The sequence below is a fragment of the Ambystoma mexicanum genome, chromosome 1p (assembly GCF_040938575.1).
Source record: "Ambystoma mexicanum isolate Mex_15411 chromosome 1p, UKY_AmexF1_1, whole genome shotgun sequence".
NCBI classification, from domain to species: domain Eukaryota; kingdom Metazoa; phylum Chordata; class Amphibia; order Caudata; family Ambystomatidae; genus Ambystoma; species Ambystoma mexicanum.
The window spans coordinates 524,827,476-524,842,570 of record NC_090921.1 but is presented as its reverse complement, the minus strand read 5'-3'; the positions used below and the strand labels follow the sequence as shown (position 1 = coordinate 524,842,570).

Here is a 15,095-nt window from a genome sequence, read left to right as displayed (position 1 = left end):
TGAGGTCCTGGTGCTGCATTAGCTCCTGGCATTCCTAGCAGACAGGTGGCTGTGCAGAAAAAGTACCAAAAATCACAAATGGGGCCTCACTTAACCAGTATCCAAGAAAACCTGATATTAGTTGGGGTTTGTCCAGGTCTTGCAATGCAAGATCACACATTTACAGGCCATATTAGCCAGTATTGCTCTGAAATCCTGTATGGCCCAGATATTGCCAATGCTGGGATGCCCCATCAGTGCCCTCGGTGTGAGTGCCCTTCCGTCAGGGTTCTCAATGCAGTGCTCCCTCTGATCATGGGAGTGCCGCACTGAGAAGACCTGCTGCCAGCACTGCGCCCCTCCTCCCTTGGGCCACACCTCACAGATACAGCCGGGGCAGACAAATCACATCTCCTCCACTGGCTCCTTACCTTACTGAGGTGGGGGCAGTTGGCTAAACCCACTTGCTGGATAAAATCTTTTTTTTAACTTTTTTTTATTGTGTGCACGGTTATCAATTAACCTTGCACAAAAAGTTAGGCAAAATATCAACATTTTCAAATTAGTCACACAACATTAAAAAACTAAACTTCATACAAAGCGTAAATATTAACATTTAAATTCCATTTAGAATACGAATGTTCACATTACTATAATCACCAATTCCACTTAATAATTACAATCTTCTGTAAAAACCTCAATAATGCTAATATTAGCACTACCAACTCTTTAATATAAAAGCGTTCCCACCGCACTTCACTAAAAATAGAAGTTGATGAATATACCAAGCGACTAAAACAAAGTTATCCTTTCTTCATTAAGGCACACACATTCCAACAGCAAATGGTGTAAGGACTCAATTTCGTTGGAACAGAAGACACAGAAGGGGGGGAGACCACGTCATGTCTTCTCCCACAACGATAGATATAGTTTTGTTTCCAATAAATTAAATCTTCAACGCATATATTTATTTCTAAGTATTGGTGACAGGAAGCACTGCAAATATGTGAGCACGGGGCCTATACATTTATGCACTAAACGCAGATCTCCAAATTGTTTATGGTTCAGCATATTCCCCGTGTTTCACTCCAATCGCAATGATATCATTTTGTTTTTAATTTCTGCATATTTGCCAAACCTTCTTCTGCCCCAGAACCCTGAGGGCTTTCTGTATTAAAACGGTATACTCATCAAAAATCATACTTGATATAGAAAAGTTCTCCTGGAGGCAAAAAATTATTACCCATTCATTAAGCATGATACCTACATTAATATTGTTCATCAAATGCTTAAAACCAAGAGTTCCAATTAAACCGTACTAGTAGTCTGGCCTTGGGTAGGAGGATGTAGAGACCCCTTTACCCAAACAACCTGGTAGCCATGACCAGTCCAAAAACTCCTGTCTGGTACCATCCAAGACACCCTATGGCAACCTTCCCTCCCTTGTTTGCAGGTAACTCGTACATGTGCAACCTGCAAATTCAGTCGGTAATTAGATTTTTCTGCCGTCAAATAGTTTACAGAAAATGCCTGATCCTCGGGTCGGAAATTAAACCCGTGCATCCTAAATCATTGACTGCTGTTAAAATAAATGACAAAACAATTGAACTGGGGTGTCCAACCCAGCCCTTTAAGACAAGATAGCAATACTTTGAGATGGAGGGAGATGCAGAATATACTCAAACATCAGTAATCAAACTAACTCAGGAAGTTGGCAAAGTGTAACTGTTTTAATATCAATTTTCTAAAACAGGGAGTTACAACTAACATCAACAAATTTGCTTGATGTTTACACTCAATGCATTTCATGAAAAAAGCAACTTTTATACCAAAAACTCGTCATCATTGACGTCAACCTACATTGCAAACTACAAACACCTACTTGGGAAAGTCATAGGATTACAGGGAACATCTAGATATATGTTGCATACTTGTTTGGAAGATGATTGGGTCTCTAACATCAGGTGGGGCAACTAAGCCCTCCCTTAGTGCAGGTCACTACGAACGTCATAAAATACACAATGTCCCATTGGTAACACAAACTATAGGGCTCTCTATTACGTGGCCAGGTGCTGGTGGGCTGGTCATAACCATAGCTTCCCACCAATTAGCCTGTTCATTCATCATCACCCTTGCAGTCTGCCAGTCAATTAAGCTTTGAACTTAGCCTTGAAAATGTTCTCTGATGTCGAGAATATGAGGGAGTATAGGCATACTCTGTCTTCTTGGTTTCGATACAGCTCGTCCCACGGTGTATTTTTATCCAACCACGTGACTGCAGACCATGTTTTTGATTCTTTCTGCATTTAAAATACTATTAAATGATAAACCTGTGACATCTTCAAAGTTCTCACTCCTCCTCTAAGACAGGAGTTTTGTTCTTTCACACGTTCTGTAACTACTGTGTGGACATTCAGGCCCAAGGTGGCCTTGACGTCTTGGTATTGAGCCAGCCAAGCCCTTCCTTTCCAATTTCTAACTTTTTGCTGGATCAAGCTCTGCTAAGGTGTGTTGTGGAATCATCCATAATTCATAAGTTTCCTATCCATATACGTTGGTGCATCGCCACAATCTATTCACTACATAGCTAGCCTTTAAGAATACTGAGTCTACTTGCATGACTGCTTCTGTACAATTGTAAAATGACTTGATATCTTCATCATTATTTCCGTTAGAATGAGCATCTTCATCTGGAACCCGAAATGTTGATCATCTTTGACATCACCTCTTCAGAGTGCCTATACAATGTGTATGTTCTCACATCTCTTCTGGGTGTGTCAGCTCTATTTTCTATGATGTCACCAATCTTCTCTTTTGCTCAGTTTTCACACTTCTTCCTGGATTTCATTCAAATGGCCATCATGTTGTGTATGCATGTGTGGCTTTCTCAATGGAAATCTCACTTCCAGGATTCTCTTAGGTATTGGTACTCTCACTGGTAGTGTGTGTGTCTCACACTCTGGCTCCCAACATATAGGCAACATGGGGGAGGAGCTTTGGGTGGGGGAAATTGGCTCCAACTCAACACCACCCCCCCTGGGCGATTCATCGACCACTCTTTCATCAGTCTTCACATTTAGACATCCTTATTTGAAGAAATGCTTCCTCGGGAACCATATCTTATTGACTCCTTTCATGCATCCCGCTGATTTCACATGCTCATCGGTAGTCCAAGACATAAGCATGCATTGTCCACTTGGACTGCAATAGATCCATTTCCCCACGTACTTCTTATGATTCTTTGGGTACAGGAACTTCGTTTCAACAGGTGCGTGAATGTTGGCTTTCACGTAGCCTCTAATTTCTTCAGCTGTCAGCTCCTTAGTTTTCCATCCTGATTCGACATCATTCATAATCTTCATTCCTGCAGCTTTCTTTGCAGTCTTCCTGAATTGTGAGATTATTATCCTGATCACACAAAATCCAAGCAAGAATCAGTATCAGGGCTCCAAGGAACTTGAACATATCTGCCATCCATTGTGGGACCCACGAGAATATTGATCCAAACCAACTATCATCAGCAATGTCTTCCCCTTAGTCTATCATCTGGATGTGTAACTTCGTCAGCATCGATATGGCCTCTGTCAAGGTGCCATTCTCATCATCATCAGAAGGTATGAACGTGCAACATGATTCTCCAATTTTGGCAAATCCATCAAGAAACTTAGTAGTAGTTCTTTATCGCCTCTTCAAATCATAAATACATCGTCGATGTACCTCATCCAGCAAATTAGTTTAGTACTCCATCTCGGTTTTGTGATGATATGTTCAATTTCTAGATGATACATAAATAGGTTGGCATAAGCAGGAGCCATTGCCAAACCCATTGAGGTACCAGATGCTTGCAAGTAGAATTGATTGTTAAATCTGAAATAGTTGTCACAAACCCGAGATGGAGTACTAAACTAATTTGCTGGATGAGGTACATCGACGATGTATTTATGATTTGAAGAGGCGATAAAAAACTACTACTAAGTTTCATAATGGATTTATGCAGCACCATAACTAAAGTAAGTTTGTCATGCACTAGCTTTAATCTGTTGATCGCGAGTTTGTGGGTGATGGTCAGACACCTCGCTGATTTCTTAAGCGCTAATGGTTAACACTACTTAAAGCCATGCCTAGGAGGCGCCACAATGCACCATTACTAGTTCTAGTTAAACTATCTCTACTAAGAATCAACACAACGGCACTCTCTAGAAAGGTTATGCTCACAGAGTGTTGGTACCATCAGCAACAATTACAGGAATTACACCGCTTTATATTTGGTTAGACACTCCGCTCATCTCTTTTGCGCTAACATTTGCAACTACATTAAGCCATACCTAGTGGGCGCTGCGATTCACCATTACTGGCCCTTTTCAAACTATCCCCTACTAGGAAATAACACAATGGCACTCTCTAGAAAGGTTATGTTCACAGGGTGACTGTACCACTAGTAACAATCACAGGCATTACGCCTCTTTATATTTAAATTCTATTCGATTTTCGAAACAACACTGTAGTTTAAACCTTTGTACTGTAACCAACTCACATCTTACACAGATGTAAACTAGGTCTCTACTTTATTCTGTTTCATCCATATAGTCTTCTAACGTCAATCTTGACACAACCTCCAGTGTTGATTACATTACTGGGGATTCCCGGAACATTCCATAAAGTGATCGATGACAACAAACAAACCTTGGCACTGAAACCTGAAACGCTAAGCACACACGATAAAGTTTCCTGCAGGGAGGTAAGCCCTATTTGGTGTTCAATCCATAGGTAAGGAGCTCTTAGTATACAGTACTCCATGCTAAGTTATACCATGTTTTCGTTTCAGTTAATAGTTGTGGGGCTAAAACCCCCATTTTGTACACCTGACAGTCGGTGTCAAGAACTACGAGCATTCACAGGAGATCCTACAGCTAATCCACCTTATACCCTGGAACCAAATTCTTTATCGGAATTAGGTCCCCTTTCCTCGCGTGTTACTTACTGGTAGAGAGAAGGGACTTGTTGAAACCTCGAGTACATTTACTTATGTAATTTTGGAAATTCACAGGTAATCATTCCAGTTAAAAAAATTGGATCCTTACCCAGCATAAAGACAGGCAGAATCGCAGTGGTGCACCTATGCCAGGTATTGTCCCCTTTAGCTAATTCATCTAACTGAAGATTTGCAAATGCATCAGCTTCATATATGTAAACTAAGAGGTTATTATTTGTTTTATAGACTGCAGATATCAGAAATTTGGATTACAGAATGTTTTGAATGTACCCACAAGTAACCACTCCCGATGAAGGAAATTGTTTTTCCGAAACGCGTTGCGTTTTTAATGCGAATCACCTCTGAAGACATTGTATCAATATGAAAGTAATATTGTAACTCTGTTGTTACAGTTGGAATTCTTTTCGCTCCACTCTTTTGAGTCAAATTAAATTTAATGTTTCAATCGCGAACTCATGTCAAATCAAGTTGGCTTATAATATTTCCTGTCAATAATTAACCTTATAACCAATTGGGTTTACTTAGAATTACTTTATTTGAATGATTTAAAATCTGTGTCCCTTAACAATCTTTCTCCATAAGATGTTACATAACTTGAAAGGACAGTTTGCTTATTTACTAATTTCTAATTGAATTAAACATATAAATTGTTTGTTACCATACAATCTCTCGAGTGTGCAGGGGACGCGAGTGATCCACAGACCATGGACAATTTCCATTTTTTCTTAAATAATCATTTAAGTCATGATCATCTTCCCTTGTACTTCTCTTAGGTCTCCTTCTTGCCTCATGAGCTCTTATAATCATGTCATGAAGTATGTCTGCATAATTCCTTTTCACTGGGAGAATCATAGAGACCTTTGTCAGTATAATCAGTGTCTTTACATGTGCTACTGGTGTAGGACTAGCCACATAAGGTCTCTTCCTATTGGCATAATACAGAGGTAACAAAGAATCATGAAAACCTGCAATGCTGACCTCCCCCAAAGGGAAGCTTAGACCTATCTGTCACTGGATTAGGCACTTTCATCTTCATTCCTGGAGTAGGAATAATCTCATAAGGCCTTGGAGGTCTTACTGTGAGTCTAGAAATTACCCTCCCATAGCATAGGCGATGTATTTTGTTGGCTGAAAACCAACCACATCATGTGTTCAGCATCGTGAGTACAGACTCATGAGCATGACCAGACAGCGTCCATTTTGTAGGAATAGAATTCGCCATTTTGATTAATTTTCGCTGCTTGCTTTCTGTTCAAACTGCTTTGCTGTTTTAGCATATTCTATTCCGTTGTTGCTCATGCATAGAGCAAGGCCACAAGATGCATGTTGAAACACAATGCAGGCAACCCAGACAGCAATGTCCAGTCTCCTCCCTCACAAGTCCTTGGAAGTAAGCAACAAGGCAATTAATCACTATGCAGGTGTCAGATAGTCTCGCTGATGTGGTAGAAATGGTAGGAACGAACAATTAATGGCTTGAATTATGCTCTCTTTTACGGCCCCCCCTTCACTGAGCCCTGTAGAGCGAGTTGACCCCTAGCACTCAAATAGAAACTGGAAGATAGTGAGGCCTGGAATGTGTCTCTCCCCTGCACGCAGCTTGCTTGTAAGAACAAGGGCAGTATGTTCCCTAAAACAAAGAATCGTGTCTGTAAGCCCGCAAATTGCAAACTGTTGCTAAATGAATGTCTGAAGGTGTCATATTCGTCACAATTGTCGATCTTCAAATCTATTTCAAAGGATGTACATTATGGGCGGTATTGAATATGTCATTTCTGATAATAAGATGTTTGTTTTGTATATATGTAACTGTTGTAGAATGCTCGCTCTCTTGAGTCCCTCGGGGTCTGGAAAAACACGTTGCGGGACGTGAGACCCAGTTGGCCAACTGAGACTATTTGCTTTGCAATAAACCCTAGATTTTGGGAATTGAACCTCGTGTCTGGCGTATCAGTTCATGTGTGGTGATTGTGCCTTGTTTCCATACGTGAGGCTCCCCTAGGGGCCCCATCAAAATGGCGCCGAATAGGGACCCTCCCCCACTTGTTCCATCGTAAAGAAGGCGAGAGGAGGAAACGAAGCGAGGACGAGACGGTCGAGCCGGGATCAAGAGGTGTTCGGGGTGCCCCTGTGAAAGTGATGAGAGACTCCTTTGCAGATCTGTACACAGCTGATCCCTGATCGACGTGTCTGGCCACAGAACAAGGAGGCGAGGCTCCCGAAATGAGGCAGAGTGAGCCAAGATACGCATACACAATGATTTTTGGTTCCGTCAGTATACAGACGAATTGCATCTTGAAAGACGATTTGGTTAATCAGGTGAGTCGTGCCCCGATTCTAAATAACCCTGATATTGGTTGAGAGTTGGTTTTGCAAAATCAAACGCCCAGGGTAAGGTTAATTAACCAAGGGTAAGGTTAAAACATGTCTGGTGTATTGTCTTCCTGCCTCGTGCGATTTTTCCACTGCAGTAGACAATCTTTGGAAACTGGCCAGGTCGCGCCGTGGGGTCGCCGGCATATGAGATGTATGTGAAGTATGGTGTAGGGGCGATAATGTTTTGTGAAATTTGGCATAGGCAAACCAGACACGAAGAAGATTTACAATGGCCAAAACACAGGAGTTATGAGATTGCGAGGATAGATTATTTGGAAAAAGTATTGCTGCATAAAAAAGCACACCCTGCGGCATTTGACGTCATTAGAGACTGGAGAGGAAGGAAGCTATGCTTTGTTGGAAAAGTAGGGAGAAAAATGCATGCAGGCAAAAGTCAAGAACAGAGAGAGTGAAGGAGCAGGAAGAAAAGGAGTGGGATGATAATTTAAGAAAGTCAGAGAGATGTGGTCAGTTGGGAGTAGACAAAATATATCCTCAACAAGAATTGCATTCATCAGATCAGCTAATAAATAAAATATTAACTGAGAAGAGACAAGAGCGCCCAAAAAGAGAGGCTAATGGAATTGCACCAGTGCCCATTGCTCAACCCCCTTCAGTTGCCCAGCCCATCCCTGCTGCGCAGATCCCAGTGCAGCCACAGATCATACAGCCAGCAACGCCACGGCCCGCAACTCCAGCGCCGCAGCAGCCACTCCCTGTTCCCGTTGTCCCATCCGCCTACGCCCATTGAACTTGAATTAACTGTAATAGGAGAAGCCGATACAGGGAGAAAGGGGACGGCACAAAGTGAGTGCACAAGAGTAACCCGTAGTGCGTTCAGCAAGGAGAGAAAACGGGATTGAAAGAACAGGCGGAGATGTATATAGATGGAAATGATGAGACATCAACGCTGGATTCGATGTATGATTTCAGAAAGACTGGTGAAAAACAGGTACTGTTGGAATGCATGGGAGAATATTTAATGGAGAGATGGAAGCAGTTAATTTGAATGGTACCGCCGCAGAAGTTGCAGGATTTGAATGCGTTGGCAAGATGCAGAGAGAGAGATGTAGAAATAAAGGAACATGTGGACAGGCTTTTTGAATTTAAAAATGAACTTGATGATGCATATGCTGAAATGTTTGCCATGACAGGGTATAGTAAAAAAGATATAAGAAGGGATACGAAAGAGGCGGTACCATATGTGCAGCAGCGATTTCTTCCGCCGTCAAGAGAGGTTAGTGAAAAAATGAAAATATGTACATGAGAGGCGCTAAAATGGATTACAGATCCTAGTGTTCCCACGATGGAAGTGCACAAAATATTTGATCAATATACATTGCCAATGAAGAGAAAAGCACTGCAGGTGATGGTTGAATATTTTCAGGATAGAGATATAGAAAATAAACAAGCTAGCCCCCCCCAAATTGATGGCAATATATAAGAGAGCTATTGAACGAGGAACAGGAGAAACAGCCTGATCACTTGATTTGGCAATAGTGTTGCATATGAGGGAGGGAGGGGGAAAAGTAAGTGCGGTATTTCCGATGAGGGAAGTCCCACCTACTTTTGTGCCAAAAGTAGAAATTCCTGCAACAGCCGATCAACCAGCACGGGTAACGGAAGGACATTATACAGCACAGTATGTACATGTCCCGTTCTCCAGACAAGAAGTGAATAATATAAAACAAATGATTTCTGATTTGAGGAAGAATCCGGCGGGATTCTATAAGGAAATAGAGTCCTATTTGAGATCTTCCATTTTTACTATGAATGATATAGACTTAATATTCCCAGTAATTGTGCCAGCAGACATATGGAAGCAAATAAGGAGAGTAAATGATGAGGATGCCTATGGTGCCACATGGGAAAATCTAGCAGTAGAGGATAAGAATAGAAAAGCAGGCGAGAAACCATCGCCAAATATGGCAGCGCTACCAGGACGAATAATACAAAAACTGAAGGAAATAGTTCCAGAAAAAAGAATTATATGGGACAAATTGACTGCATGTGTTCTAAACAAAGATGAGTTATCCACAGATTATTTAAATAGATTTGAGGAAGTGTTTACAGATTTTAGTGGACAGGATGTAAGCACGGAGGCAGGTAAAAGACTATTTGTTGATAAGTATGTGAGAGGATTAATACCTCCAATTCAAAACTTAATAATGACATCGGAAAGTGCATGGCAAGCAAAATCATTGAGTGAAGCATTGCATATGGCCCAGTATTATGAAAATAGGGTGAATACAGAGAAAGAGAAAGACGCGAAGGATAGGGTAAAACGAGGGTGTTACTTCAGCAGGTAGCGGGACATAAAAGAGGCAGAGGAAATACACAAGGGAGGAGTAATTCTAACATGCATGGAGGGCCTCTGGGATTAAATCAGTGTGCATATTGTAGAGAAGAGGGTCATTGGCGAGCGCAATGTCCACACTTGCAAAATAGGAATGGGTATGGTCAGAGAAGACTGCACAGGGGAGACCCGGGAACAAATGGACAGAGTAGAAATAATAACATGCAGCAACACCAGAATAATCAAGGAAATGGCACTCAGAATCAGAGCCAAGATCAGAGTCAGATTCCTTATAACTAAAATCAAAGTGAGTGAAATAAAGGCAGGAGCAGAAACATTTTTGACACACAACCCAATACATATTATTGTGGCAATTATACATCAGATGATGTGTTGTTTCCCCAATAGGACAGCCCAAGACAGAGGTCAGAACCAGTGTCTATTCCCGTGCATCAAAAAGGACCCTACGTAGAAATGAAAGTCAGAATAGAGAGCACAGCTTTCTCGTAGACAGAGGTGCGCAGAAGTGCTCAATAGACCACCACTTAGTTCCGGAAATACCGCTGTCAGGGCAAAGAAGTATTTCAGTAGGGTTCGCAGGTACGCCAGTAATCAACCCAGTGTCCCAATCAGTACCAGTAACTTTAGGTCCATTTACTGACTACTGTCCATTTCTCTTAACAGAAAATTGTGGGGAAAATCTTTCAGGATTTAACTTGTTGAAGAAACTGAGTGCAGTTATCCATTGCATTCCTGATGGAGTGTTCTTGACAATATCGCCACAGAATTTACCAGTATCTGAGTTCCTGTCCAAACCTTTGCCGGGGGAGTTGAGTGAAGTACCAGCTTGTATATGGGCGATGAATGACAATGATGTGGGATGCTTGAAGATAGAACCAGTAAAAATTGTTTTAAAGGAGGGAGTAACATTGCCACGTATTCCTCAATACAAGATTTGAATGGCGGGAGAGAAAGCATTGAAAAGTATTGTTTCAGATTTGGTAAAATTGAAGGTATTGAAGAAATTACAGGTAGCACATGTAACAGCCCCATTCACCCAGTGTATAAGAAAGGAGGGAATGATATACCATATCGTTTCATAATTGATCTGCGCGCATTGAACAAAGTGGTTGATCCTCAATTCCCATTGGTCCCAGATGTCACCACGATTTTGACAATGATACCCGCCTCGGAAGAATATTTTACCGTGATAGACCTTAGAAATGCATTTTTCAGCATCCCGGTACACAAGGATATCAAATACTTGTTTGCTTTCACATTAGGTTGGCGGTCATTTACATTCACGCGCATTCCACAAGGCTATACAGAGAGTCCGAGTATGTATAGCAGGGCATTGAAAGAACAGTTAGATATGTTAGAACTACCGGCAGGTTGTGTATTGTTAGAATATATCGATGATTTATTAATTGCTGCTGATACAGAGGAGATTTGTAAAAAGAGTACTGTTTTGTTGTTGTCACACTTAGCAGAGCATGGCAATAAAGGAAGTTTGAAGAAATTCCAATATTGTCAAAAGGAGGTGGCTTATTTGGGCTACCTACTTTCGAGAGAGGGGAGAAGACTGACAACAGAAAGGATAGAAAGTATCTATGGTATGCCTATTCCAAAAACGCAGAAAGGAGTAGGAGCCATAATAGGCATGGTATCCTATTGCCGGCAGTGGATAGTAAACTTCACGATGATTGTGAAACCAATTGTGGCATTGACAAAAAAAGATGCTGTGATGCCTTTGCAATGGAATGAAGAATGCCAGAAAGCCTTTGATCTGCTCAAAACTGCATTGTGCTCCGCCCCAGTTTTGGGCACATCAAACTATGAAAAAAATTTCAGATTATTTGTGCATGAGAATGAAGGCTGCGCGTTGGCTGTTTTGACACTGGAACAAGGTGGAAGAAATAGACCATGCGGCTATTTTTCTTCCGCACTGGACCCTGTCGCTTGCGCGTTACCACGTTGTTTGCGAGCTGTTGCAGCAGGTGCTGCGTCAGTGAAACAAATTGAAGGAATGGTTCTGGGGCACACTTTAATTTTAATGGTGCCACATGCCACAGACGTTCTATTAAATAGAACGCAGATGCAACACCTCACGTCCCCTAGATTGACTAGATACGAAATTGTCCTATTTGCACCACACATTCAAATTATGAGGTGTAGCGCTTTCAATCCTGCAGAATTAATGCCACTGCCCAATGAAGAATTAGGTGAGAATGAATCACCTCCCCATGATTGTTTAATGGTTACTGAGGACGAAACGAAAGGAAGAGTTGATTTAACAGACAACCCACAGAAAAAGACAGATGGAGAACTGTTTTGTGACGGCTCCTGTTTCAAATTACCTGATGGCACATCAACTGCTGCCTATGCTATTACGACACAAAGAATTATTGTAGAAAGTAAAAGAATCCCCTACAACTCCGCAGAAGCCGCGGAGATAATAGCATTAACCAGAGCATGTGAAATTTCTGGAAATTTGAGTGTAAACATATATACTGACAGCCAACACGCCTTTGGGGGTGGTACATAACTTTGGCCGACTCTGGGCTGAGAGGGGTTTCTTGACATCACATGGAACCAGGATACAACATGGCCCTATGATTGTACGATTGCTGTCTGCACTTATGTGTCCAATGCGCATAGCAATAGTGAAATGCGAGGTGCATAAGAAAGTAACATGTAAAGTGGGAGAGGGAAACTCATTTGCAGACAGGATTGCGAAACAAACTGCCACTGATTTGAGTACCAAGATGTTAACAGTGCAATCAGAAGAAGTGCCTTGTATGATAGAGAGTGGAATTGCCACTGTCAAAGAGATGCAGACAGAACCAACTGCTGAGGAAATACAAGAATGGGATGAGGGCTCTGCAGAACTAGATCTAGAAGGTTGCTATGTGGACAAGAAAAGTAGAAATTGGATGCTGCCCAACTCCTATGTAACCGCAATGGTCACAATGGCCCACAGTCCCACGCACATTTGTGCAAAGAAAATAGTTCAGCACTTAGCTACAGTATGGCAGAACACACACATAAAGAAAATGCAGAAAGACTGGTACATAATTGCATAACGTGTCTGCAACACAATGTTGGAAAAGGAACAGCTACTCCAACAGGTAGCTTTGCCCCCCCCCACTGCGCCATTTGAAGTGATCCATTTTGATTTTATAGAGATGGAAAGGTGTCATAACTTAAAAAACGTCCTAGTGGTTGAGTGTGCATTCAGTAAGTGGGTAGAAGCATATCCATTGAAGGACTGTACTGCCATGAGCACTGCAAAAGTGATGTTAAAGGAGTACTTTACACGGTTTGGCTTTACCCGGGTCATATGGTCAGACAATGGCCCGCATTTTGTGGGCGCAGTGGTATTACAGATTTGCGCAGGTCTCCAGATTGACAAACGATTCCATTGCGCCAGCCATCCCATGAGTGCCGGGCTTATTGAGCGCCAAAACAGCATATTGAAAGCCAAAATTAGCAGAATCTGTGCGGGGAATAAGTTACATTGGACGGATGCATTGCCCCTAGCGTTATTGTGAATGCGCACATCTGTGCAGGCAAGGACTGGGCTCTCCCCGTATGAGATTGTGATGGGGAGACCTGCAAATGTTTGGTGTGCGCAGCAGCCAAGGCGATTAAATGAAATCGAGTACCCTGTGCTTAGTACGTACTATAACCTGTTAATGCAGAAATTGTGTTTGATTCATCAGCAGGTGCAGGAGGCTCTTCCCATCAGATACACTAGTCCAGGGCATTCTCTGCAACCAGGCGATTGGATATTAGTGAAGAACTTTGAGAGAAAATCATCGCTTGCACCCAGATGGCGTGTACCCTACCAGGTACTTTTGGCAACACAAACAGCAGTCCATGTGGCCGGTAGGAAGGTATGGATACATGCCACGCATACAAAGAAAGTCCCACCGTCCTTGAAAGAACTGCCTGATCCAGACGACCAGAGAGAGGCAGCTGCTTCTGAAACAAAGGAAATTGTTGCCAGTCCTTTGTCGCAAAATTTGTCTGATTCTGAAACAAAGCCTGGAAAGATTGCTATAAAGGAGAAAGGGCTAAGAGTGCCCCAACGTTGCCCAGCAGAATCTGCATCACTGCTGGCTGACACGAAGCCTGCATTGACACTTTGGCACCCACCACTTATCATTGCGCCGCAGGCTGACTGAGTCTGGAAGTGCACCCGCACTATTCTTTGATCACAGGGTACCAGGAACAAGGCGGTATAATTTACGGCCTCGAAACAAGGAGTAATCAAATCTTTGTTTTATGGATCTTTGTTGCCTCTGTTTCCCATCACGGATGAAGTGGGAACCGGAGGCCTACGGGAGAGAGGCGAGGGAGTTGTGCAAATCCGACAACTCAGGAACGTGGCTCCCCGGTGCTATCTTTGAAAATCCATGTGTAGATCACCCCTCACGGACAAGAGGGGCTCATATGGTACGAAGGCAATTGATGACTGCTATGGAGTTCTTTGAGCAATGTGCAGAAGCACGATAATCTTGCCCAACGTATAGCAATCCAGGCTGCTGAGAACTGGCAAAACACTTTGTTGACATTCCTGAACTTATTAACGTTCGAACAAGTGCAACGGTAAGAGATATTCACGACGAACATTGTTGGCGAAGAAGGACCACGAGAGAAAAAATGCCTGCACCAGCTTTTGCCCCCTCCTGCACCGCTGTTGATAATGAGTTAGCTGTAGAGACTGTAAGGTTGCAGAAAAAACATTGCCGAAAAAATTGTATGCTGATCCTAACAATAGTCATGTGTGTTATGAGTATATTAGCACCTATAATGACAGTACTGGTATTATGGTATTTAGAAGAAATACACCCATTAGAAGTGTCCTTACCTATTAGAAATATTTCTGCCACTGAAAGCCCGGTCCACGTAATTTCCTATACTTTGTCTCCAATGCAAGAGAGACACAGGGAAGGATATGGAAATAACACATTACTCTTGATAATGAATATGACACACTCAATTCTGAGAAAAAACAATTGTTGGGTGTGTGTTCACGAACCACAGCATGGTGGTAAGGGAATAGGTTGGTATGTGCAGCCATAGCCTTTGAAACGGGTCAATTAGATAAAACAAATATGGATGACTTCGAGGAGGTGGTAATGAAATCTGTAGGTTGCTCTATATGTAGCAAAGCAAGATTAATAAGACCAGCAGTTACACCACAAGATTGATAATATGTGCCATATATATCATCTGTAATCACGTTTCATATGAACCTAGAAGGAAATATAGATACAGTGCCCCCACCTATGCAGTAAATTACAGTCCATGCTCTGTCCTATTTTGCTTAAAGAAAAAAGGCTCCTATTCAGTAGGGACATACACCAGGTGTATGAAGATTGCAATCCTTGAGAGAGAGGAAGAACCAGTGTATATAGATGACCCTGTCTATTTCATATGTGGAGA

The 15,095-nt window shown here is 42.1% G+C and overlaps 1 protein-coding gene across 1 annotated transcript in view; it reads right to left on the bottom strand.

The window, feature by feature from the left end:
* The window catches only part of MATK (megakaryocyte-associated tyrosine kinase), a 383,377-nt gene that overhangs the window by 12,352 nt on the left and 355,930 nt on the right, over positions 1-15,095 (bottom strand). The gene's annotated exons all lie outside the window — the stretch shown is intronic.